The 27,095-nt window shown below is 35.9% G+C and overlaps 1 protein-coding gene across 1 annotated transcript in view; it reads right to left on the bottom strand.

The window, feature by feature from the left end:
- The window catches only part of Naprt (nicotinate phosphoribosyltransferase), a 144,135-nt gene that overhangs the window by 58,819 nt on the left and 58,221 nt on the right, over positions 1-27,095 (bottom strand).

Genomic DNA, 27,095 nt, shown 5'->3' with positions numbered 1-27,095 from the left:
TGTATTTTTAATTTAACCTCTGCTTTGTATTCTGGATCCTAGTGGTCAGCCGTAGATTTCTGCCAGATGTGGAATTGTGGAATTTGTGAAGGCAGTAGACCTAGTACAAGTTTATGGGAAAGAGGTCTGAACTGGATACTTTCATTGTTGATGAAAATATATACAGAGTTTTTCACAAATAAGGAATAATGCAAATAAAATTAAAATTAACTAATTTTTACAAAAAAAAAATTCAGCTATTATTGTACAGGGTGTGACATCGTGCTTCATGTAATTAAGGATGCTCATTATTATTATTATTATTATTATTATTATTATTATTATTATTTTAATTTAGTAAGTTATTTTACGACGCTTTATCAACATCTTAGGTTATTTAGCGTCTGAATGAGATGGAGGTGATAATGCCAGTGAAATGAGTCCGGGGTCCAGCACCGAAAGTTACCCAGCATTTGCTCATATTGGGTTGAGGGAAACCCCCGGAAAAAACCTCAACCAGGTAACTTACCCCGACCGGGAATCGAACCCGGGCCACCTGGTTTCACGGCCAGACGCGCTAGCTGTTACTCCACAGGTGTAGACTTAGTTTATTATTAACTGTATTTTTTATTAATTGTGTTTATTATTATTTGTAAATATTGAGTGTAATTAGTTACCACTGCCACCGGGTATATACCCATTTGCAGTGTGAATAATTAATATATACATACACATCATCAACATTTTTAAATGGCAACATAATTATTTTTCATTTGTTTCTGAAACGTTGATATCTTATTTAGTTTCATACAAAATGTTTGGTTGCTATGGAAACAGTTCGAATTTAATTTACGTTTATTTTATTTTTTATTGCTGTAATTATTGTAAATTGTATTAATATAATTATTGTAATATATATCACTGCCACCGGATGTATACCCAATTGTAGTGTTAATACATACATACATACATACATACATACATACATTAACAACTCGGTACTGTTTTAGAGGTATGCATATTGAGTTCAAAGTGTAAACATTACAATAAAATGTATATACTTATTTGCTCTTATATTTAGCAAGTAATTGCAATTTATTCCATTCTTGCATTTCTTTAGGCCTATACACCAGATTTAATATTATGCATTACACTTATTTCCTTTGTTGCTATCGGTGTCCATTTGTACATTTATGTATTAGTTATGAAGATAAGTGTATTAAAGTGTAGGCCTTATATTAAGTAAATACATTTTATTTAATTACGCATAGTAAATTTCCTTCAATTGTTTACCCCGTTTGTGTACTCAGAAAATGTCAGTGTTCTATCTAGATGCAAAACATTAGGGGTCACCAATTAAAGTTCGAACATTCGGTTGCATGCTCTACCTTGTCAGACGTTCTCTGACCGGTCGGATATAAACAGATTGTAAGCCCTATTCTGCAGCTCTCTAGTATACATAATATGGAAACACTTGCATTTGTTTTAAACTTTTCTAGTTTCAACTATCAGTTGGTATATACAGCCATCTGTCAACAATTTCTCGACTTTTAACAAATTTCATTTAAAGGAATTCAGAGATCTACAAAAAAAATAACCATGTCTGGAATCAAACCAAAGAGTCAAAAAATAGAGGCTAGTGCCACTGAATGTATGGTGCAGTAATTACTGCGGTAGGTAGACTGCGGTGCTGTGCCTCTACGTACCAGTCAAGCTGGTTGCGTCAAGCCCCTGTCTTCCACAGGGTGATTCATGTGTGTGTGTGCATGTGGTCACTGCATTTCCCATATTGCGAAATAAGTTAATCTTCATACTTTTGACAGACATCAATAATTTGAACAAGCTTTATAAAAAGTTACAAGCTGGAACAACTTCGGTAATGTCAGTAAATGAAACAATCATGCTATTCACTCTGGAAACAAAACTCTTACAAAACTATAGAAAAGTTTTAGTGAAGTTTCTCTCTGAAAACTTTACAATGTGGCAATAAACTTGCTCAACTACACGAACGTGATCATTTAGACGAAGTGCAACTTTTTGTGCCTGGTAGTCAAGGAAAGGCGGCAGAGGGTGCAAAAAAATACCTAAGCTGTTCAAATCATGTACCAGTTAAATGTGGTACAGAATTTTTTACACGCTATACTATTCCTCACGTTTAGACAAACTTGGAAAATAGAGGGGAATACAACCATCACCACCCCGTAATCAATAGTTTATATTCAGTTCAGTATGCGCTGCCATCTCAGGTATTTCTCTCACTGTAAAGGCATGGTGAGAATGGCCAACCAATATATGCTTGTGTAAAAAGAGTAGAAATCTATGGGCCATATTCATAGGCATTCTTAGCGCGGGCTTACGGTGGATGATCAGCGAATTAACGTTTTTTCGTATTCATAAACCAGTGTTAGCGATATGATATGATATGAATCCTGTACAAGTAATCAGTCGATAGCCGGGGCTAGTTTAGCACGCTCGTAGCGCTGGCTAGCGAAATGTCTATGAATAGCACCTTATGTTACTACCAGTTTCAAAACAATAATGTGACATCACTAGTACTAATATGAATACATTATTGTCGAAGTAGCTTGTATTTGAACTGTGATTGTTATTTTAAAATAAGGTCAATATGATACATCACTTATTTATAACAACTGTCTATTATCATGGAAAAAATCAACTGTTGTAGTGATGAGGTAAAATGGTAATACTACAACAATGAGCATGAGTATCTTTTATCAAAGAAGTGATATAAAATGTTAAACACATAAATATAGAAAATTGATTACTCGAAGGAGCATAAGAAAAAGAAGCAGGAGATTTTTAAATCCATGGATTGCGCAACTACGTGTTCATTCTTTTCAATTATTTAATTATAATTAATTTTACGTTGTACTTCATTATAATGAGATGTTTATGAGAATTAAATGATACTAATACAGTATTGGAAAAATGTTTACTACCATCCTATACAACATTTTCTTTGCCTATTTGCTTTATACTTTTTCCTCTATCAACTTTCTTAAAATTCTATCGTAATCTATGTTAAAAATGGAGGACTTTGCTGAAAGAAGCAATTCTGTAACTGAAAAGACTCTTATCTCCTCCTTTACACTTTGAGTATGACAAAATGTGCTCAAAAGTTTGCATGGAATTCAAATTCAAGAGTGCAGCCATTTAAATATGGCGTAATTTGTATGCTGCCAAGTGCCGCAGAGCACTGAAACTTGCAAACTTTTTAAGAGGGCGCTACACGAGAAGATCAAGAATAATAACATATTTGTTAAAATGATTGATTATATCCATAAAAGTATTGTCGAAAACAGCCAAAGTTGGCACATTTGTTAAACACACTTTGGGCATTTCAGTGATACTTTCAAAATATACAACTTTTAATATTTATTTAAACAGTTTACTTTTTTATAGCTTCCCTTAATTTGTAATTTTGATCCTACATTTCCCCATCTCTGAAACGAATGAACCTATTGAACTTATTTTTTTTCTGCAAGCTTTTGTTACAATCTGAATAATTTATAATTTTGAAAATTTACTTACTTTTTATAAAAAACGCCCCGAGTAATCAAATGTCCAGTCATCAAATTACAATTACCTTAAATGTCCACTATCATTAAATGTCCTGTATCATAAATGTCCAAAGTCATTAAATGGTCATTATCAAAATGAGTAAATGTCCAGAGTTATTACATGCACGATATTATGAATGTCCAGAACAATATTTATCAAATATAAATTAATAATTTAACAACGAAATTTAACAATGAAATGTAAGCTAAAGTTACAATATTCTGTAACTAATTTTATTTTCTAATTTTCTTCTGCACTGAGGTCAGCATGCAGCTCCATATGATATGAAAGTGCTCGCAGATATTGTTCCAAATATTATTCTTGTCCTTATAATGATTGCATCAATGTACAATCCCTTCAATTTGCCGTTGATTTGTAATGTACTTCTTGTTTAGGGGGTGTCTTACATCCATGCGACCATAGCGAATTTGGATCATGGTATTCTCTATCTCATTGTTCTTGTGTTATGTTTTCCATAACTCTCCAAATACTGAAATAATGTCAACACAGTTTTTTCTTTATTTAGAGTAGAGATCTCACACTAAATTATTGGTTCTTTAACCACCGTGAAACATAATCTCCTAAGAATTTCACGTGGGAGGTGGAATCTTGGCAGTGTAACTTTCCGAAAGGAATGTTGAATAATCATCTCTCTGTACAGGGCTATTCCATATGAAATCGATCAGTAAAAAACCTCGCATTTTTTTATACTCTAATTTTTTCCCTATTTATAGAAGGTGCTGAGGAGAGTGCATTAGCAAAAATATACTATCGAAAGTCAAACGGTTTTCGTATTGTTGAGCGACAAATTTAGCGTATTTTATAAAAACAAGCCTCTTTCAGCGCTCAGAACTCTGGAATCATTTACTGTAGAACATTGAACGAGAGCTCATTTTGAAGCTGACTTTTTTTGTAGGTTATGTTAAGAAGTAATCCTTATTTTTATTGTATACAGAGAGACAGATAATCTGATTTTACTTACTTTTAGGCTTTTTGCCCATTTGTAAAAACGTAAAAGAATATTGAGAAAAAACCTTGCATTATTAAGAGGGATTCGGCATTGTTTGCTTAGTGGTACGGCAATAAATTTCGAGGGTATTAAATAAATTATTTTCACACGCCTAGACTTGAACGGCGCAGTAACGCACGCACTGGCCGAGAGATGATGATAAGCGAGCGCTGGGCGTCATTTTACTCCTGTGTTTATGAAAACATGTGATAAAGCTAGCCCAGCTATGCGCTACTAGATGAAACATCACGTGTTTGTCTCCTGGCCTTGCTTGTCTCGGCTAGCTCTCGTCTCACAGTCAGCTGGTTTGTTCACGCGCGTACCATTTATTTTCTTTATTTGATATCTTCAATACTTTCTTACCAACATACCATCAGTAAAAATATGTGTTTATTTGTACTTTCAATGCGGAATCTAACTACATATATTTAAAATATTTTTTCCTAGCCAAAGGCGTCTTAATGAGGGAAAGTCTAAATTTCTCCATTTCCATAAAAAGTAAGAAAATATGTTTATATGTCAATATAAACTTTTAACTTCTCAGCATCAAAATAAACCATGATTTTGATCATTGGGTGAAAGGGTTTCGGAGCTACAGCAGTTTAAAGTTGCTAATTTTATGAAAATACGATAAATTTAAATATTTTTAATTTAAACGCTATGAAGTTCTGATGCCTCAAACTTTGCACAAAGCATTGTATCACAGTTTTCTACGTACAAAAAAAGTTTCATTGTATTTAGAAATTGTAACGTCAATTTTCTCTATATTTCGGTCGATTTGAGATGGAATAGCTCACACCATACATTGGACAGTTTATCGTGTAGATATTTCTCTATATTGGACATTATGATCTGTAGACATTTCTATATACTGGACATTTTGACTTGTGGACAATTCTATATTTTGAATATTTTGTTTTGCGGACATTTCTACATATTGGACATTTGACTAGTGACCTTATTCGATTGAAAGTTTTAGTTGTGGACATTTTTGTAATGGACTTTCTGTATATTGAACTTGGAGCTGTGAACAAATTGACCTGGAATCCGTTTCATAGGTCATTTTTCAGTGAATTTAGATCACCATCTTCCGAGGCCTATTAATTACTATTTTTTTGTCTTCTTCTTAATAGATTAATTTAATAGAGCCTTTTTTCTGCCTTCTTAATAGATGAATCTAATATCTCATCAATTTCACTTCCAGTTCCTCCTGCCCTTTTAAGGCCAAAAAAATCATTATTGTTCTTCATTGTGATCAGAATAACACAAAGAGTAACCACGAATACATTGTGATGCGAAATTCACAGAACATGAATGCACATTTTATTTCAGAGGAAATTATGATTACTTCTCAAGCAAATGGCTCTGAGGAAATTACTATGCAGATCCGAAATTGCACGACAAGAACTCAAGCTCAATCATCTCAACCACTATAATTCTGCTGCAACACACAATATATCATCTGCTCACAATTATAAATTACGAAATAGAGGGGAACACAGGGAGCAACATGAAGGTCTGTAGGTCCCTACAAGAAGCAGCTGGGGTGATCAATAGCTGTTCTACTGGCGCAGGTACCTGGTGAGAACTGGCACTGCCAGGCACGCCGGGGGCAAATTAAGAGGGTGAGAAACTAACACCACAACACATTTTCATGCAGTAGCTTGTCTGACAATAGCTGTCAATGTTAAAATATGGATTTCTTTTTCACGTCAATCCAGACTTTCCCACTAAGAGCACAGTTAGGATGTGTGTTAGCTTGAGGTTGCCACCTACTGCAAGTTCATGTATCTTGAACTTTGATCATTCATAAGTTGCATAACTGTAGTTAATAAAATCAGGGTTCAAGCACTGACGAACAAATACTTGAAAAAATTCGCACTTCCCACGCACAAGGTTAACCTGTCAAATCTCATGCCTACTTACTTACAAATGGCTTTTAAGGAACCTGCAAGTTCATTGCCGCCCTCGCATAAGCCCGCCATCGGTCCCTATCCTGTGCAAGATTAATCCACTCTCTATCACCATATCCTACCTCCCTCAAATCCATTTTAATATTATCCTCCCATCTACGTCTCGGCCTCCCTAAAGGTCTTTTTCCCTCCGGTCTCCCAACTAACACTCTACATGCATTTCTGGATTCGCCCACACGTGCTACATGCCCTGCCCATCTCAAACGTCTGGATTTAATGTTCCGAATTATGTCAGGTGAAGAATACAATGCGTGCAGTTCTGCGCTATGTACCTTTCACCATTCTCTTGTAACTTCATCCCTCTTAACCCCAAATATTATCCTAAGAACCTTATTCTCAAATACCCTTAACCTGTGTTTCTCTCTCAAAGTGAGAGTCCAAGTTTCACAACCATACAGAACAACCGGTAATATAACTGTTTTATAAATTCTAACTTTCAGATTTTTTGACAGCAGACTAGATGACAAAAGCTTCTCAACTGAATATTAACAAGCATTTCCCATATTTATTCTACGTTTAATTTCTTCCCAAGTGTAAATTATATTTGTTACTGTTATCGTACAGGACAGCGAAAAAGCAGAAAAATTAAATTCCTATTATGCCACTGTTTTTGGGATGAGGACAATAGTACCACACTTAGCTTCTGTGGAAAATACGGGTCAGTTTTCTATCAAGCCTAGGGACATAAGGAGAAGAATCTCTAAATTGAAAACTCATAAATCAGTAGGACCTGATGGTATCGCCGGAGACGTACTAAAATTCGGAGGGGAAGCCATGATTCCTTATCTAGTGCGTATATTTGAAATATCAATTAACAATGGTACTGTCCCGCGAGATTGGAAAGATGCAATAGTGGTGCCAATTTATAAGTCAGGGTCTCGCTCAGATACAAAAAATTACAGACCAGTCAGCCTCACCTCTGTGGTTTGCAAACAGATGGAACATTTGATTTCAGCTTATCTAAGGCAGCATTGGGATGACTCAAATTGGTTATATAACTGTTAGCATGGATTTCGGGGGGGGGGGGGCTATTCATGTGAGAGTCAATTAGTAACGGTATGTCAGGATTTAGAAGACGGAATAGATTCCAATAGCCAAGTAGATGCACTTTTCACGCGCATTTGATGTAGTCCCACACGATATATTGTTGGTTAAACTACAATCAACGGGGATTGACTTCAGAGTGCTCCAGTGGATCAAGGAATTTTTAACTTGTCGCACTCAGAGAGTACGGGTAGGGGAGGAATTATCGAACCCAATTGAAATTACTTCCGGGGTCCCGCAGGGGAGTGTCTTGGGGCCTCTTCTATTCTTGGCTTTTGTAAATGATCTGCCAGTTAACATCTTGTCTAGGGTTCGCTTATTCGCGGATGATTGTATGGTATACAGGGAAATAAAAAGTCATGAAGATACTAATTACTCTTCTCCAGAATGACCTCAATAGAATAAACGATTGGGCAATAGCCAACAAAATGAAAATAAATTCTCTAAAGAGCAAAACCATCAGCTTTACAAGGAAAAGAAATAAAATAGTCGCATCGTATACATTAGGGGGCGAAACCATTCCGGAAGTTAACAAATGTAAATACCTCGGAATAACATTTAGCAGCGATCTCGGCTGGGGGGAACACGTTACGAACACAGCGGGAAAGGCATGGAGAGCGTTACACTTTGTGATGAGGGTACTAAGAAAAGGTTCTGACAAATCCAAAGAGATTGCATATAAATCACTAGTACGTCCAGTAATGGAATATGGTGCTGCATGTTGGGATCCTTACAGATTAGAACATATTAAGACACTGAAAAAGATTCAAAAACGGGCTCTTAAGTGTTGTCCGAAAAATTCACCATTAAAATGGGACACACTCACGGACATGAGAAAGCGAATTCGATTATGCGCACTGTTCAAAACATACAGAGGTGAGCCTGCCTGGAGAGAAATAAAAAATAGGTTGCAGCCGCCAAATTACTCTTCAAGGATCGACCACTGGAAAGTTTTCTTTTCTCAATCGTACTGTCAGGGACTGGAATGCTTTACCTGCAGACTTACTAAAGGCTTTACCAACAACCAAAAAAGCATTTAAAAATAGGCTTAAGGACCTCACTAATAGACGGTAATTATACACAGTAGTTAAAGGGTGTAAATGATATGTTGTTATTGAAGTGATGTATCAGTGAAGAATTATGTTGTGTCAGTGAAGTGTGTTGTATCAGTGAAGAAGTATGTCGTGTCAGTGAAGTGTGCTGTGTAAGTGAAACGTGTTTCTGTCAGTGAAGCTTTATAGTTTATAGTGGCAGTGCAAAGAATTTGAACAGTGAAATGTTTTTGAAGTGTTAGTGAAATCAGGATAGAATCTGTGAAATGTGTCGTAGTTCCAGTGCAGTGAGTGAGTTGACAGCGAAATGAGTGTAATGTTGAAAGGTACTTGTGCAGATATGAACATATACTCGTGGGTTTTAGTTCGATCTTAGTTTTAAGATACAAATTAGAATATTTCAAATGTTATTTTAAGTGATCGTTTCATTTAATTTAGTATATTCCCTGTTGTTGTTATTGTTATTATTATTATTATTATTATTATTATCAGGGAACGGATTTATATGGACTAAAAATATATGAAATATGTAAATATATATGTAGTTATTTTTACCAAAATATGGAATTAAATATGGATTTTTACCAAAATATGGAATTAAATATGGACTTAAAATTATAAAAAAATGACTATGTACGTTAAATATTGGTACATTTTAATCAAACTAAACAAAAAATATAATGGACGTACCTTATCTTCCAATGTAGTTTCAACAAAACACAATTTTTATTGTCTGTTACCATAACAATAGGTTACAAACATTTCTTTCAAGTGCTGAAAAGTGAATCTTCTTCTATTGTCTCTGAGGATAGATTATACTGACTAAAAGAGCGTTCGACGTCACAAGAAGTAACTGGTACATAATTCAATTTCACAATGTCTGCTGGGGATAAGTCCAAGTTAATCTTCACTGTTGATTCACCACTCATCACAGCAACAACCTTTTGTAGTTCTTCATATCCAGGGTTTTTTGAAAGTACAGTGTCCACCTTAGCTCTTACTGCATCTGCAACTTTACCTCTACCACGATTCAGTTGTTCCACAGTACTATTTATAATTTCAAAACTTTCAGATAGTGAAAGGTGCCTATTTTGGAGACTTTTGAGCGTTTTTATGATGCATGAAAATGTATGCTGAATGTGAGCTAAGTCATTCTTCACACTTATGTCACAGGTAACTGTTTTCGCAGTATCAATTGAGACTGCATCTTCAGAGTCCAATGCAAGGAGAACATTGTTAATAGAGACTATATGTTCGGCATAATATTCAACTGCTTCTAGCCATGTACCCCATCTAGTTAAAATTGGCTTTGGTGGCAATGGAATTTCAGGGTACATTTCTTTCAACACGTTAACTCTACTGGGAGCTTTGAGAAATACTTTTTTCACTGATGAAATCAACAAATCTACTTTAGGGAAATTGTCTCTGACCACTTCTGCCACACGATGAAATGCATGCGCCACACAAGTAAAATGAGTCAATTTAGGATATACAACAGATAATGCTTGTCCAGCTTTGACCATATAAGGGGCAGCATCGCTAATAAAGAATAACACATTATCGTACATAATACCCTTTGGCCACAGGATACCCATAGCTTCGTTGAACAGTTTAACTATAGTTTTGTTATTGCACTTTTCTAGAACATCACAATGTAAAAGAATTCGTTCAGAATATTGTTCACTTAACAAACCGATAACTACATTACCAACAAGTCTACCTTCTTTGTCGGGAGTCTCATCAATGGAAACCCAAATTGAACTATCTTTAATTTCATCTCTTATCTTCTGTATTGTCTCATCGTAGATGGATGGAGCATACGTCTTCCTAAGTGTTGACTCATCCGGGATTGTATGTTGAGTATATTTTTCAAGGAATTCCCTGAAGACCTTATTCTTTAGTTTGTAGAGAGGAATATCAGCAGAGATGAGAGAACGGCACAGGTCGATGTTAAACTCAGATCTTACATTCGATGTTGTTGGTTGTGTTAAAAACAATTGTCTCTGCTTGGAATTTAGTTGTTTGTTGGCCTGATGTTTACTAGTTGTAATGTGTTGTTGCACCAGGAACTTTTGTGTAGATGATACTGCACACTGACACAAATTACAAAATAATATTTTATTGTCAGTTGATAAACCATCTTCTTTAAATTCTGAAATGTAACTTGTTAGTTTTGATTTTAAATTGACTGAATGACGTACTTTTGGCATATTTACCGTCTTTATAGTATGATTTACAAAACTGAACCTATGTGTACTCTGACTGGCATTTAACTGTTGAGCTGCACAACTGAAGTCTGTTAAAAATTTTAAATTAAATTAATACAGTTTTGTAACTTACTTTCCCATTGTTGATAGGACTGCTAATTTTCAAATAACTCTGATGTTAAAGGGATTACTGAACATGTGTTTAAATCTCTATTGTTGAAATGTATTTTTAAAAGTTAATGGAATTTTGTTTTGTTTTATTGTTAAACCTAATATAATATGGACTGTTTTATATGAAATATGGAAAATATATGGAAATTAACGAAAATATGTACTAAACTCTAAAATATGGAAAAATATGGAAAATAAAAGTAGGATTTTTCAACCCTACACATTGTGAAACATAAAGATAATGCAAAATATAAATTATATTAGCTTTATAAGTAAATATGTATTTACATATAAATCCTTTCCCTGATTATTATTATTATTATTAATTGTATTTTTAATTAATAAGTTTATTATTGTCATTATTGAGTGTAATTAGTTACCACTGCCACCGGGTATATACCCATTGCAGTGTGAATAAATACATACAAGATATTTGAATTTTCCCACCTCTTCGAAGAATAAATCTCCAATTTTTATGTTTCCATTTCGTACAATATTCTGGTCACAAGACATAATCTTCTACTTTGTCTTTTCGGGATTTACTTCCAAACCTATCACTTTACTTGCTTTAAGTAAAATGTCCGTGTTTTCCCTAATCGTTTGTGGATTTCTCCTAATATATTCACGTCATCTGCATAGACAAGAAGCTGATGTAACCCATTCAATTCCAAACCCTGTCTGTTATCCTGAACTTTCCTAATGGCATATTCTAGAGCGAAGTTAAAAAGTAAAAGTGATAGTGCATCTCCTTGCTTTAACCCACAATTAATTGAAAAAGCATCAGATAGAAACTGGCCTATACGGACTCTGCTGTAAGTTACTGAGACACATTTTAATTAATCGAATTAGTTTCTTGGGAATACCAAATTCAATACGAATATCATATAAAACTTCTCTCTTAACCGAGTCATATGCATTTTGTGAATGCCTTTAATACTAAATAATATATAGAGACATTTAAGCACATATAAAATAAAACCAAAGTAAAAATTACGTGAGACAAAAATCAAGTTGATAATAATGTGATATTAAAACATAGAAGTTCCGTATTATGGTATACCCACCATCTAACACTAGTGCTGCCAACTTTTCTTTATGGAAAACCGGACACAAAATAATATTTGTAGAAAGAGGGAGATGTGAATCAATATTTCCAGTGCCACATTAACATTAGTAGCGAATGTAGTATATGCTATTGTCCATCCAAATGGTTATATCGCAGGGTTATCGAAAAGGGCGAAATCACGTGATTTATTTTCTTTATCTGGTTATTTAACGACTATTTAGCGTCGATGAGAATGGTGATAGAGAGATGGTATTTGGCGAGATGAGGCCAAGGATTCGCCTTAGATTACCTGACATTTGCCTTGCGGTTGGGGAAAACCTCGGAAAAAACCCAACCAGTACTCAGCCCAAGCGGGAATCGAACCCACGCCCAACCACAACTCCGGATCGGCAAACAAGCTCCTCAGGCGACTGAGCTACACCGGTGGCTGACAATTACTTACAAGGCCCTTTTCTTTGAATAATTTTACACAGTTGTATAATATTACATAGATTTCCAATTCCGTACATCAAATATTTTCAGGAAAGAGCTATGACTGGCCTAACAGCCCAGCCACTAGCTTTTGCCAGCAGAAAGAGGTGGGGGTGGGGGGGGGGGGGTAAACGAGATGCTATATGAACAGACGCACAGTAGTAAGGGCCCCGCGTTTTCATGGCCCTGAATAGGAAATAAAGAATTAAATAAACAAATTGAAAATATGAAAATGTTTGTGAACTGTCTGTTGAATCCAAATTTATTGAAGGGAAAAGAGAAGTAAATAGAGTAAATAAACACTTTTGCACTTAGAATTTGTCATTTTAAAAAAGAGTAACTTGAAATAGCTATATAATCTTGTATAGCATTTCCGTCCAAAAAAAAAAAAAAAAAAAAAAACGATAAATCGCGTCCGGATATCGAACAACAGACAGTAAAATCGAACTGACCGGACAGTTTGTAAACTACATCATTAGTGATATGTGAAATATAACAACATATTTCGGTCAATATAGAGTATCCACCAGCCACTGAACGAATACTGCACACTTTTATCACTGTCAATGTGGCGCTATAAACAAATTTTCAATACTTTTATCACAACCACAACACATTGCAATTCTTATTGTACTCTAGGCTATATAGGGTAAACATTGGTAATTTCGTGGCAGTGGTTATTTCGTGATACTTTTTCTTTGCTCTTTTGTGAACTAACCAATGGTGTTACGAGATCCAAATTTCCGCCAAGGGATTGCATATGTTGCCCAGTTTCCAGAAACATACAGCTAAGCTTTGTGTGACTATTGTAGTTGCTTCAGTGAGCTTGTATGTTTGGAGAGAGCAAGTTTGCGTCGACTTCTCAGGCATACAAATTTTGTGTATGTTTGTAATTACATTACACGGTTATTACCAGGGAACGGATTTATATGGACTAAAAATATATGAAATATGTAAATATATATGTAGTTATTTTTACCAAAATATGGAATTAAATATGGATTTTTACCAAAATATGGAATTAAATATGGACTTAAAATTATAAAAAAATGACTATGTACGTTAAATATTGGTACATTTTAATCAAACTAAACAAAAAATATAATGGACGTACCTTATCTTCCAATGTAGTTTCAACAAAACACAATTTTTATTGTCTGTTACCATAACAATAGGTTACAAACATTTCTTTCAAGTGCTGAAAAGTGAATCTTCTTCTATTGTCTCTGAGGATAGATTTATACTGACTAAAAGAGCGTTCGACGTCACAAGAAGTAACTGGTACATAATTCAATTTCACAATGTCTGCTGGGGATAAGTCCAAGTTAATCTTCACTGTTGATTCACCACTCATCACAGCAACAACCTTTTGTAGTTCTTCATATCCAGGGTTTTTTGAAAGTACAGTGTCCACCTTAGCTCTTACTGCATCTGCAACTTTACCTCTACCACGATTCAGTTGTTCCACAGTACTATTTATAATTTCAAAACTTTCAGATAGTGAAAGGTGCCTATTTTGGAGACTTTTGAGCGTTTTTATGATGCATGAAAATGTATGCTGAATGTGAGCTAAGTCATTCTTCACACTTATGTCACAGGTAACTGTTTTCGCAGTATCAATTGAGACTGCATCTTCAGAGTCCAATGCAAGGAGAACATTGTTAATAGAGTCTATATGTTCGGCATAATATTCAACTGCTTCTAGCCATGTACCCCATCTAGTTAAAATTGGCTTTGGTGGCAATGGAATTTCAGGGTACATTTCTTTCAACACGTTAACTCTACTGGGAGCTTTGAGAAATACTTTTTTCACTGATGAAATCAACAAATCTACTTTAGGGAAATTGTCTCTGACCACTTCTGCCACACGATGAAATGCATGCGCCACACAAGTAAAATGAGTCAATTTAGGATATACAACAGATAATGCTTGTCCAGCTTTGACCATATAAGGGGCAGCATCGCTAATAAAGAATAACACATTATCGTACATAATACCCTTTGGCCACAGGATACCCATAGCTTCGTTGAACAGTTTAACTATAGTTTTGTTATTGCACTTTTCTAGAACATCACAATGTAAAAGAATTCGTTCAGAATATTGTTCACTTAACAAACCGATAACTACATTACCAACAAGTCTACCTTCTTTGTCGGGAGTCTCATCAATGGAAACCCAAATTGAACTATCTTTAATTTCATCTCTTATCTTCTGTATTGTCTCATCGTAGATGGATGGAGCATACGTCTTCCTAAGTGTTGACTCATCCGGGATTGTATGTTGAGTATATTTTTCAAGGAATTCCCTGAAGACCTTATTCTTTAGTTTGTAGAGAGGAATATCAGCAGAGATGAGAGAACGGCACAGGTCGATGTTAAACTCAGATCTTACATTCGATGTTGTTGGTTGTGTTAAAAACAATTGTCTCTGCTTGGAATTTAGTTGTTTGTTGGCCTGATGTTTACTAGTTGTAATGTGTTGTTGCACCAGGAACTTTTGTGTAGATGATACTGCACACTGACACAAATTACAAAATAATATTTTATTGTCAGTTGATAAACCATCTTCTTTAAATTCTGAAATGTAACTTGTTAGTTTTGATTTTAAATTGACTGAATGACGTACTTTTGGCATATTTACCGTCTTTATAGTATGATTTACAAAACTGAACCTATGTGTACTCTGACTGGCATTTAACTGTTGAGCTGCACAACTGAAGTCTGTTAAAAATTTTAAATTAAATTAATACAGTTTTGTAACTTACTTTCCCATTGTTGATAGGACTGCTAATTTTCAAATAACTCTGATGTTAAAGGGATTACTGAACATGTGTTTAAATCTCTATTGTTGAAATGTATTTTTAAAAGTTAATGGAATTTTGTTTTGTTTTATTGTTAAACCTAATATAATATGGACTGTTTTATATGAAATATGGAAAATATATGGAAATTAACGAAAATATGTACTAAACTCTAAAATATGGAAAAATATGGAAAATAAAAGTAGGATTTTTCAACCCTACACATTGTGAAACATAAAGATAATGCAAAATATAAATTATATTAGCTTTATAAGTAAATATGTATTTACATATAAATCCTTTCCCTGGTTATTACTAAAGGTAAGCATATGATATTTGGTACAAAGATTTATTGTATCTTCATGAAATTTTAGGAAATGTTTTTGGAATTTTAGATACATCTGTAGTCGCCATATAGGGTTAGCTTTACTGATAGAAATCTTAGCTGTTTGAGGCGAAATTTTGTTGAGCATTAAGTGTTACAATTTTTTAAATAGTATAAAATGTATTACGATAGGAATTTTAGAAATCTTAAGACAAGATGTGATAACAAAAAAAAGAAAACGGAGACGCAATGGGTTCAGTGTAGCTTCTGTTTGATTTGTTATCATGCTAAGTGTCAATGATAAGTGCTAGATGACTTGCAAGAATTGTAACAGAAGATGGAACATGGCTCCACCATTTTGGACCGGAGACAGAGGCAGACAATGGAGTGGCATCATGCAAATTCACCAAAGAAATAGAAATTCAAAAGTACACCTTCGGCAGGAAACGTTATGGCTACTGTGTTTTTCGATTCAGAAGGACTCTTGCTTGTGGACATCATGCCACATGGAACCACCATTAATTCTGCCGGGTATGTTGCAATTCTCAAGAAACTTCAAGTTCAACTGAGTCGTGTTCGACGACAACGGGAGAAGCAGGATGTTCTGCTATTGCACGACAACGCACAGCCATATGTCAGTCACAAGACCACAGACCAGATCAGAAAATTCGGATAGACAACACTGAAACAACCGCCTTACAGTCCTGAACTGGCACCGTGCGATTACCATCTCTTTGGTAAACTGAAGGATCCCTTCGCGGAACGAGGTTAGAAGATGACTCCCTTGTGCACGCTGCTAAAGAGTGGCTCAGACATGTCGGTCCAGACTTTTACCGTGCTGGTCTACAGGCCCTCGTTCCTAGGTTACGTAAGGCAATTGAAAGGGACAGGGATTATGTGGAAAAGTGACATTTTGTCCCTTAAGGATGTATCTACATTCTGTGAAAATAGCAAAGCTGTAGGATAAAAATATAATTTTTAAACAAACGTTTTGCATTACTTTTGGAGTTACCCTAGTAATATAGGCAGTAATATAGGCTATAGTAAAGTCCGTAATAAAAGTGTTCACCCATTCAGGGCAAAGAAGATCCCTTTTCAATTTCAATTTTTACTTTGATTTCATTCTTATTATGTGTTGATATGTATTTCTATGTTTTCTTGCTATGAATATTAGACTGAATTACTATGTTTGAAGTCTTGTAACAATAAATGAGAATTTCATTTGACTTCAATGAATTTTTCCACAATTCTTCTACCTCTCACGAAATTATCAATGCAATATCACGAAATTACCAAGGTTATCACGAAATAACCAACCTTTCAGCTTAAGTTGTAAAAGTGGTTTTTGGCACATATTCAAGAACGTATCTAATCTTTTATGTCTCCAGATTTGTACAGCAAGTTATCGTCTTTTAGATGAAAAAATCGGAATAAGGATATATTTACACATTTGCATTTTAAATTAGTTTTCATGAAATTATCACGAAATTACCAATGTTTACCCTATAGGAGTATTACATTAACACATCTAATGTATCACAAGACATAGACAGAACGAACTAAATGTAATTATTATGAAAGTCGCCATATTTTCTTCCTGGAATTACGATCCACTTCCACTAGATGGCTACCGACACAAGCGCAGGGCCGGCAATACATGCAAACGAAGTTATACTAAATGTGAGGAATGTTACTACAGGTGTGTAGTATTATGTGACAGGTTAGGTTAGGTTAGATTAGGTGTGTATTATGTAACAGATTAGGTAATATTTGATTAGGTTTCTACGTCCGCCATTACGTTAGCCAGAACTGACATCATCAGTGAACAAAAATCACCAGGCTTTGAAAATCCTGCACAGATTCGTAAATGCAAGGCATAACAGAAGCCTAAACTAACCTAACTTAACCTGTCACAGATTCGTATATGCAAGAACTACCGTTCACATTTAACACCTCAGACGTCACTTCTTTCAACTAGCACAACGAACTGATTACTGCACCGATTTAAAAAATTGTGTTCGTTGATGACTATTGATACTTTGCTTTCACTGGTTAATTGTAAATTTAGCTTCAGTCGAAAATAAAATTGCCGTTATTTGAAATAAATACCGGTACCTATTATTGTTCTTTTCGCGTGTATTTTAAATTTCATCTCAATATTCATCCATTCATTTAGAGTGTTAATATAATGTTAATTTATTGTCATATTTTACAAACTCTAGACATTTTTCTGCACCCATTCTGGTCTTTCTCCTTTCAAAACTTTTTAAATACGAGACGGTCCCAGATATAATGCACACTGCGCATGTGCTCACATATCCGTGAATATGCGTAGTTGTCATTTTTTGCGTTAATAGTGAGAGTTATTTCGAACGTTTCTGTGCAAGTTCAACCGAACTGCTTAAAAATTGTTTTGTGTATAAGCGATTGAAATGGACGACGAAAATCAGACAGGTCATTTCACTGTTTTAGATCAAAGAACCTTCACTGAAATGGAAACTTTACGTAGATGTGCACCGCCTGAAATCCATGAATTGCTTCGAGAGAAGTGTGTGATGACCAGGCTTCGAGACTTCGGACCCGATAGAGCAGTCCAGTGGGAAATAAGCATAACAGCGCACAGTGGTTCATTTTCCCAATTTCTTGGCCAAAACCTCTAGAGATGTTTGAATTAATTTGAACGTAACAAAGTTGAAACAAATCGTAAAAGTAACATAATTAAGAATTAAATATCGAGTAAATTCACATAAATAGCTATAGTATATGCTTTTTTTTTGCGTGGATGACCATTTCATTGCTTCTTAGAGTATTCAAAGTTACAGTCTATTTTATCTATATACATGAATCTATATATAATGTGTGTATAGTACGGTAATTATTTCATTCGCTAACATCCTAGTCTGCGGAGATAAGGGAGTCATCTTGATCAGAGGTCTGAGTGGACACACCTAAATGTGTAGATGCATCTGGAGCTGACAGAAGTGACATTACATCTGCAGACAAATGCTTCAGTTTCTTTCTTGGGACTTTCAATATTCTTTGTGAAGTATGGTCCAACAATGCCTGCAGATCAGTTTCAGCAGACTTTTCTGTTATTTGAATGGCATTGGTATCGGAATAGCATGTCTTTCGTGCTTCTGGCACCGTTCTGTATTGCTGGAAAATGTAGGCGATGGATTTTTAGTCTCGGACCTAATCACGTTATAATGGAATTTTGTTAATTTAACTTCAACTAGAATGGACAATGCTCTGAACTTAATTTATAAGCTTTTCTGCATGTTGACGTACTGATTGGTGTTGAAAATTGTACGTCTTTTATTGCAGCAGCAGTAGTAACAATCTCTCCTGCTTCACGAAGACTCATTTGTGTGGCATATACGAGTTCTGAAGGAACTATGTTTTGTCTTAATCCCTGTGCTTTTCATCTTTTATAACGTTCACCACTTTACTAAATTCTAGTAATGGACATTCGACTCTCTATTGCGTTTCAGTAACGCATATTGGAAAACTCGTAGATTTTCAAGCCATTTCTTATTCTGTGGTAGGAATCTTTCAACTGTCCTACTTGACCATTGCCATCTGGTTCTAAAATTATATATTAAATGTTTTAACACATTCTTTAGTTCTTCGGATGATGTTGCAGGGGAATCGGTTATGATTCTAATGCGTTCTCTTAAATAATCATACTTTTCTTCAAAATTAGATTATGAATGTTCCTGTAGTATAGTAAACAATTCACGCTTAGTGAGGTTTATGTGATGACTTTCATATCCTGAAAGGAATTACAGAAATAATTCAAATTTTAATAAATTGATGAAGGATTAATATACGACACAACAATTTTTTGTGGCAACGTATTTTATAGGTAAGCAAAATGAAATAATGCACAAGAAAGCTAGAGGTTTCACCTATTCTTTGACATTGGAACCAAGTCTCTCGACATATTTCTCCTATCGTGACACGTTTCAGTATACCTCGTTCATAAAACTGTTTTTTGGGCGTATAGCTACCTGCGCTGGACCGATTTCACTTCTTCATCCGAACCGAAGCGTTGTCCTAGCAATTTCTTCATTGGTCCGAAGAGATGAAAGTCAGACGGTGCAAAGTCTGGACTGTAGTGTGGAGGATTGCCGCCTTAATGATGCCTCTGACATAGGGTGGTGTTGCAGCAGTCACTGGTCGGCCGGAACGTGCTTCGTCGGCGGACTTCTTCGAAGAACTTGCACCACCTGGAGATGTTGCTATGGTCCAGACAATCAAGCGCCATACACCTCCAATATTTCCCTGTGGATTTCACTCGATTTTTTTGTTTTTCGCAAAAAAATGGACTACACCTCGCTGCCCTTCACAAGTGAATGATGGTAGAAAACGCGTAATTTTTACTCAGTAGTTACAGCTTATTTAGCCAGGGTGACATCCAATCGAATCATTGCTGTATGTAGTGCAAGATTCAAACTAACTATCTCCCAAATTTGGACGTCCTAACCAAAATAGTATTCCGTTAAATAATTGTTGTGTGTTACTTTCCGATCCTTCCTTGTATTACAACGCAAAGACGCAGTGCGCACTTCAAAACTAAATTCGAGCTAGTGGGCCCAGTGGCAGTTGGGGGCAGACTTTCTTTATTGGTACCTGAAAAGCATCCTCATAGGTATGATTCGTAATGAGTAACTTGACAGGACCTCGCAGGACCGATAACTTTTAACCTCCGTGAATCTGCCGCTTTCACATTTTCAACCACAATCAACATGACTATATTATTTAATATCTAAATGCCGTTAGTTAATTAAGTAATAAATTAAAGCTATGTTCAAATATTCTACACACCTCCAGGAATCGAATCCATGCTTCAGCTTTTATTTTCACACTTATACCACTTATTTATAACACTTCAAAAACGACCTTTCTTTCACCATGCAAACTCAGCAACTGCATTGTCCAAGAGAGTCGCATTTTCAGCCATGTATTTACAAGCACAGGACTGGAGATGGAAGATAAGATATACGATGTCTACATGCCCTGTCCTTCCTCTTCAACTTAAGACAACCACCAACCCTCCCCTATATGTTTCAGTTTTGGGGTTTTGGCCAGGAATTCGGGAAAATGAACCACTGTGCAGCGTACTGAGTATAGTGGTAAAGCGTACAGTGGGTGGGGGTACTGTAGAATGAATGCCAACAAATACACAAAGGAAAACGCTCTGGATTTGAAGATTCTGACGAATAATTTCGTTTTCATACAAACTGTGTCTGAAACTATTACACGGTTAGAAAAGTCAGAGCAAGATATGCCGGAAGCCCTCAAATTAATTTAGAAAATGATGCAGAGAATTAATGAGACCTCAAGTACACCGGTTACTGAACGTGTAAAACAGAAGTGGAAATCAATTTTATGTAAAAATAACGGATATGTAACATTGTGCAACATAAACAGCAAATTAATGGACATAGAGTACCCGAGAATAAAGGGCTGTCTCTTAGAGACTTCAATGTTGTTAGGTTTTTTCGTTTTGTTCCTATCACGTCATACGACGTAGAGCGCAGCTTTCCACAGTACAAACTTTGGCAGATAACCGAAAAAGGCTTACGTTTGAGACACTGAGAATGTATCTTGTAGTACATTGCAATTCGGTACTGTAACTACACTTCCTAAAGACGACCAAAAGGATAAATGAAGAAATTAAAATTGTTACATGCTTATTTCCATCATTAAGACTGTATAATTAAACACAAATGCTTATAAAAGACAGGAGAATAAATGCTTTTCACATTCTTCTGACATTATCATTGTGTAATGTATATTTACTTTCAGAATGTACATATGTATGTGTATCTCCATACTACCGTACTCTACTCTAAATAGCAACGTTGTTACCTCAACACATCTCTATCTACCTGCAGCGAGTCAACAACCTATAGTGCATGCACAGTAAACTTATTGTATCGGATCCAAAGTCTCGAAGCCTGGTGATGACTAGTAGACCGTAGTATCATTTCCCGATGATCTCGACGTTTCCGTGAAGGTCGTATTGTTACATAAGGTAACCAACGCACTTCGGCTTTCCCTCTTCAAAATTTTCTAGAGCTCTTTCAGTGGAGTACCGTAACCCAGAGTTAGACAAGTGGCCAACAGGCTTGGAGCTCACATATTCAGTTACTTCCAGCCCCGAACCCTTTGCATGGACGCGTTTTGCGTACCTTTTAAATTTCTCCTCCCACTTCTCCTCTTTCAATTAAATTCAATGCGAGACCTAAGTCATCTCCGGACATCACTGTAGAGGTCATTTTTAGTTGGTTATTTAACGACGCTGTATCAACTACGATGTTATTTAGCGTCGATGAGATTGGTGATAGCGAAGTGGTATTTTGCCAGAGATGTGGCCGAGAATTCGCCATAATAAATTACCTGGCATTCACCTTACGTTTGGGGAAAACCTCGCAAAAAACCCAACCAGGTAATCAGCCCAAGCGGGGATCAAACCCGCGCCAGAACGCAACTTCAGACCGGCAGACAAGCGCCTTAACCGACTGAGCCACGCCGGTGGCTGCAGAGGTCATTGTTCCCAATGTTTTGGAAGATAGACGGATGACATGTTCAGACATAGCCCGTAGGAAATTACGCCCAAAAATTCGCCAGAACTGATTACAATTATTGATATCTGGTGTGCTGCTTTTCCACAAAAATGCAAGACACCATATCGCCGAGTCAGGGAAGGTCGTACTGACTGATTAAAAGTGGAAAACACTTCCTCAATCACCCTACAGTCCGGACAATGACCTTTCCCGTAAAATGAAAAATCCACTTCGGCATCAACGTTTTACAACGTTAAATGACCTGAATACAACTGTGACACGATGCATCCGAGAGCTAAACTTCAAAGGAGAATTAATCGGCATCCAACAGCTACCTCAACGTTGGGAAGCAGTCGTAACACTCCAAGGGGACTATTCTGAAAGCTCTTGATGCAAGTGGATTGAAAAAATAAAATGCATGGCAATTAAGTAAATCTGTACACGATTTCTGGGATCAATCTTGTGTTATAGAAGTAACAAGAGGATTATGATGAAATCCCTATGATTACGTAGCACAACGTCTGTATAGGAATTAAGAGTAATTTAATTAAGATAGATAAGTAAGTTACAATTTAAAATTCTTTCAATATTTCTATCAGTGTGGGCAGAATACAGACGTTACATTTCTAAGAAGGATGGGATATCAGAATTCTCGCACATTTTACATAGCTACAAGAGAAGGTTTAAATTATGGTTTATTTAACGACGCTCGCAATTGCAGAGGTTGTATCAGAGTCGCCGGTGTGCCAGAATTTTTGTTCCGCAGGAATTCTTTTACATGCCAGTAAATCTACTGACACACTTAAATGCCATTGACTTCGGCCGGGATCGAACCCGCAACCTCAAGCACAGAAGGCCAGCGCTATACCAACTGTGCTACCGAGGGCGACTACAAGGGGAAGTCTCACTCGTACATAATACAAAAAGTAAGTAAGAAATCTCGTATACGGAAGAGAATTTCTCGTTTATATAACGCTGGTTGTAATCATTGAAAGTTATAACAAATATTAATGAAACAGTCTTGTACTGCACTTGTAACTTTCAAATTATTGATTGACTGCTCTTCATTTTAGCATTTGTTTAATCTAGAGGCTATACAGAAACGATAAGATAATTATTCAGTTTAACATCCCATTTAATCTATAGAGGCTATTTACAGACAATATGGCAACTGTGTAACATTGCCTTTATATAATCATCCAGAAAAAGTGAGATGGTAATTAAAATTGTGGACCTTGCAGTAAGAACAGGGCAACTCCATTTTTGTCAACTTTTCGAAAAGAAGAAAACTTAATGAAAATCGTCCTTTAACAGATAATAAAATATTACCGCCAAACCGAAAGGTAACACATTTACATTATAAATGCTGGTAATTTTTCAGCTAATATTTATCTCACTGATGAGCGAGTTATTGCAAATTTGGAGCTGTCCCCACGGAACAAACGATGAAGAGAGGGAAGTACAAAATCTGTTTTGTATATTTTTTTGAATGTTTAGTCATATTAATAACAACAAAAAACACCTATACTCAATATTATGCGTAACTTCACAAGATATGTGCCTGACATCCTCATACAGCTAAAGCATAAAGGCGCAGGGAGAGGAGGAACTAAGGAGAAAGCACCGAACTTATGTAAGGAAGGGGAAAGATTGAACAAACGCAAAGGGAGCTTCGGTTCTACAGAGACTCGACAAATATGAACCGAACATAAGGCCTCTTACCGGTTTTCAACAGACTCAGTTATTTTAGTTTACATGCTTCACTTCCACGTACTGCTGGATGTCTAAGGATTAGGGCGAAGGTCGTAGTATCTTGATATCTCCTCTCATGTTCGAACATTGCACTACACTAATATAGAATACAATACAATGAAAGTTTATGAAAATAAGTTTGCATTTTATGTTTTGAATAAAACTTATATGCCTTGAAATTCCTTAAATTTAACTTTTTTTCTCTCTTCTGGTTGTCATTCTAGGTATACTCGTAGTTTATACCTCCAAAGTAAGCTATAAATTATTTAAATAAAATTTGTTATAGCACATTTTTTATATTATAGGACAATTACGATTATGCGTAAGTGCATATTTTATACTGCATATTTTAGCTATTTTAGGACATAACAATCCTAGCCCTACTCATAACAATACGTTGATCACAGTCACATCGGACGTCCGAGACAGAATGTCCGATGCAGTATGAGTAGATAGATGGATTTATTGAGTAATATTATACATACAGATTTTATATTACCATAATTTTCTCTAAAATCAAATGCACGGGTCTTCTGACCGTACGTGCTTTGTACCCAAAACAAGTCCTCCTTTGTAGGTTCCCCCCACCAACCTATGATTATATCCAATTACTCTCTAAAAAAACACACATATTAAAATTAAAATGGCACAGTAAAACACATTATATAATATATCCTAACCTAAAAGACGCTGTATGAGTATACTGCTGGTCTTTGATACAAAGACCTACATGGCAAGCCTGGAAGATAGCCAACCACCACAAGTCTGGTACTCCGCGTAACTAGCCAGGTGGTTCATAGGAAAAACAAATCGCATGAAAGTTTTAACAAACCTAAAAAACATTATTTTTCATGTTTAAAATGTGACATCACAACACAGAACTGCACGCATTGTATTCTTCACCTGACATAATTAGGAACATTAAATCCAGACGTTTGAGATGGGCATGGCATGTAGCACGTATGGCCGAATCCAGAAATGCATATAGAGTGTTAGTTGGGAGAATGGAGAGAAAAAGACCTTTAGGATGGCCGAGACGTAGATGGGAGGATAATATTAAAATGGATTTGAGGGAGGTAGGATATGATGCTCAGGATAGGGACTGATGGCGGGCTTATGTGAGGACGGCAATGAACATCCGGGCTCCTTAAAAGCCAGTAAGTAAGTAAAATATGACATCGAAAATTGAGAAATATTTTACGTAATGTGGTTCAGTATATTATCCCCCACTGAGTCATGAAATATCTGCATGTATACCCTTTTATCCTGCAGAAGCTAATGAAAGGATCAGATAATTGTAATTGTAATTCTTTAACGTCCTTTCTAATCTACTTGTACTGTACGTATCTTAGATAACGAAATCGTGGGAAGTTGTAATTGTATTCTTTACTTAACACCACTTTTTAAACGACAGGACTCTCGCCGGAGCTACGCGAACTAAGGCGTCATGCCTTGGAACAGCTATATGGAATGAAGGCTGGTTCGAGGCTTCATGGAGAATGACATTTTCTCAAGAAATTTCGGCTTGTGTATGTGACCAGTGGCCTCCCATCATCGCATCGTGACGAATTTGGGACTACACTGAGTATGAAATCAGTTTTCGTAAACCAGCTATAACGGCTGGGGGGATCATTACAATACATTACACCTGTATTGGTTGGATGATCGTTCACCTCTGCTGAAACAAGTGACGATGAAAGGATGATTATAACTGTCTTTATAACGTAGAACTACGTCCTTCCCCAAGTGTGGGTAAGGTGGTACGTACGGAGTTTCGGGTGTCTCAAAAAATGCAAAATTTTAAACGGTTACTGCACGAAAATTAAGAGCTACGTTAGGCTAGTTATTAATTATACTGGAGAGAGTACAGATGTCGCTTCTTAACAATACGTAAACCAGTTGGACTAGATGCGTGAGAGACGAAGGGAGGCGCAGCGAAAATGGCTGCCTTTAGTGAACTCGGCGCGGTGCCGCGGTATGAGTCAGCGTGAGTTGAGCTACGGAAGCGAGCAGTACCTCGTTCTGTAGCTTAAAGATAACGCTGTGTATAAAAATACCATTTATCTGCGAATTAAATTACGAGAGTTACGAGACCTAGATTGTGCGAGTAGTAGTAAACATTTCAAACATGCCGCAAGAAAAAGAGCAAAATACCATCGCAACCGAAGAAATGCACTAAGAGGGTGGCCGAGGATACAAGGATTCAGAAAAGATCAGATATGTCGGAAGCCGAAGGAAAACTAGGGTAGAAGACCCAATTGAAAGCCGCGCGCGAAATAAACTCGCTTCAGTGCAAGAGGGCTTACAAATATAATATATTCTAAGCCCTCTTGCTTCAGTGTGTAGCGGAAACAGAGCTACTGCAAAATATAGATGGCTTTGATATGAAGTGATGTTCAGATGTTTCTGTGATTCAGATTTTTTTTAGTTACTGTTTTGTTTTTATTGTTAGTAACAGAAAAATTACATGGACTATTAAGCTTAGAGGATGAATTTGCGATATTGGCCAATAACGTTTCAGAACAGCCTTCAAATCAACCAATCACAGTTGTGTTTCTTGATAAGACGCTTATCTGATGATGTGCCTCGTACAATACTTTAATGTCACTCACAGAAAATCAAGAAACGTCAACAAAATTTAATTTTGAAAATAGCGTTTTCAATAACTGTTTCAATTAATAAATAAATGTCTGTAAAAACACAGTTTTTTATTCTGTTAATGTAACATTTCAGCTTATGTTGCTTTTGAGGTTAAGTATTGTTGTTTCGTATTTCCGCTCTGAGTAGTTGGCAATAGTATTTAGTATGCCGTGATAAATAGCAGTTTGTCTTTTAACTTCACTACAAGGAAACATAATACAGTAATGTCTTATTGCTGTGTTTTATAATAATTCTTATCATTTACGTAAGCAATTCGGTTTTGCAAGTTATTTAATGTTATTCGTTGAATAATCTTATTAAATTTCACTCGTGGTTTCGTCTTATTAGCAAATTATCAATAAGATGAAACAGCACTCGTGTAATTACTACAGAAAAACAATCGATTTCATTACTTTTAGTAGCACACGCAGTTCTACATTGCAGCATAGCA

This window comes from Periplaneta americana, chromosome 2 (genome assembly GCF_040183065.1).
Source record: "Periplaneta americana isolate PAMFEO1 chromosome 2, P.americana_PAMFEO1_priV1, whole genome shotgun sequence".
Taxonomy (NCBI): Eukaryota; Metazoa; Arthropoda; class Insecta; order Blattodea; family Blattidae; genus Periplaneta; species Periplaneta americana.
Note: the sequence above shows the minus strand (reverse complement) of the source record. Positions and strands in the feature narration are given on the sequence as shown.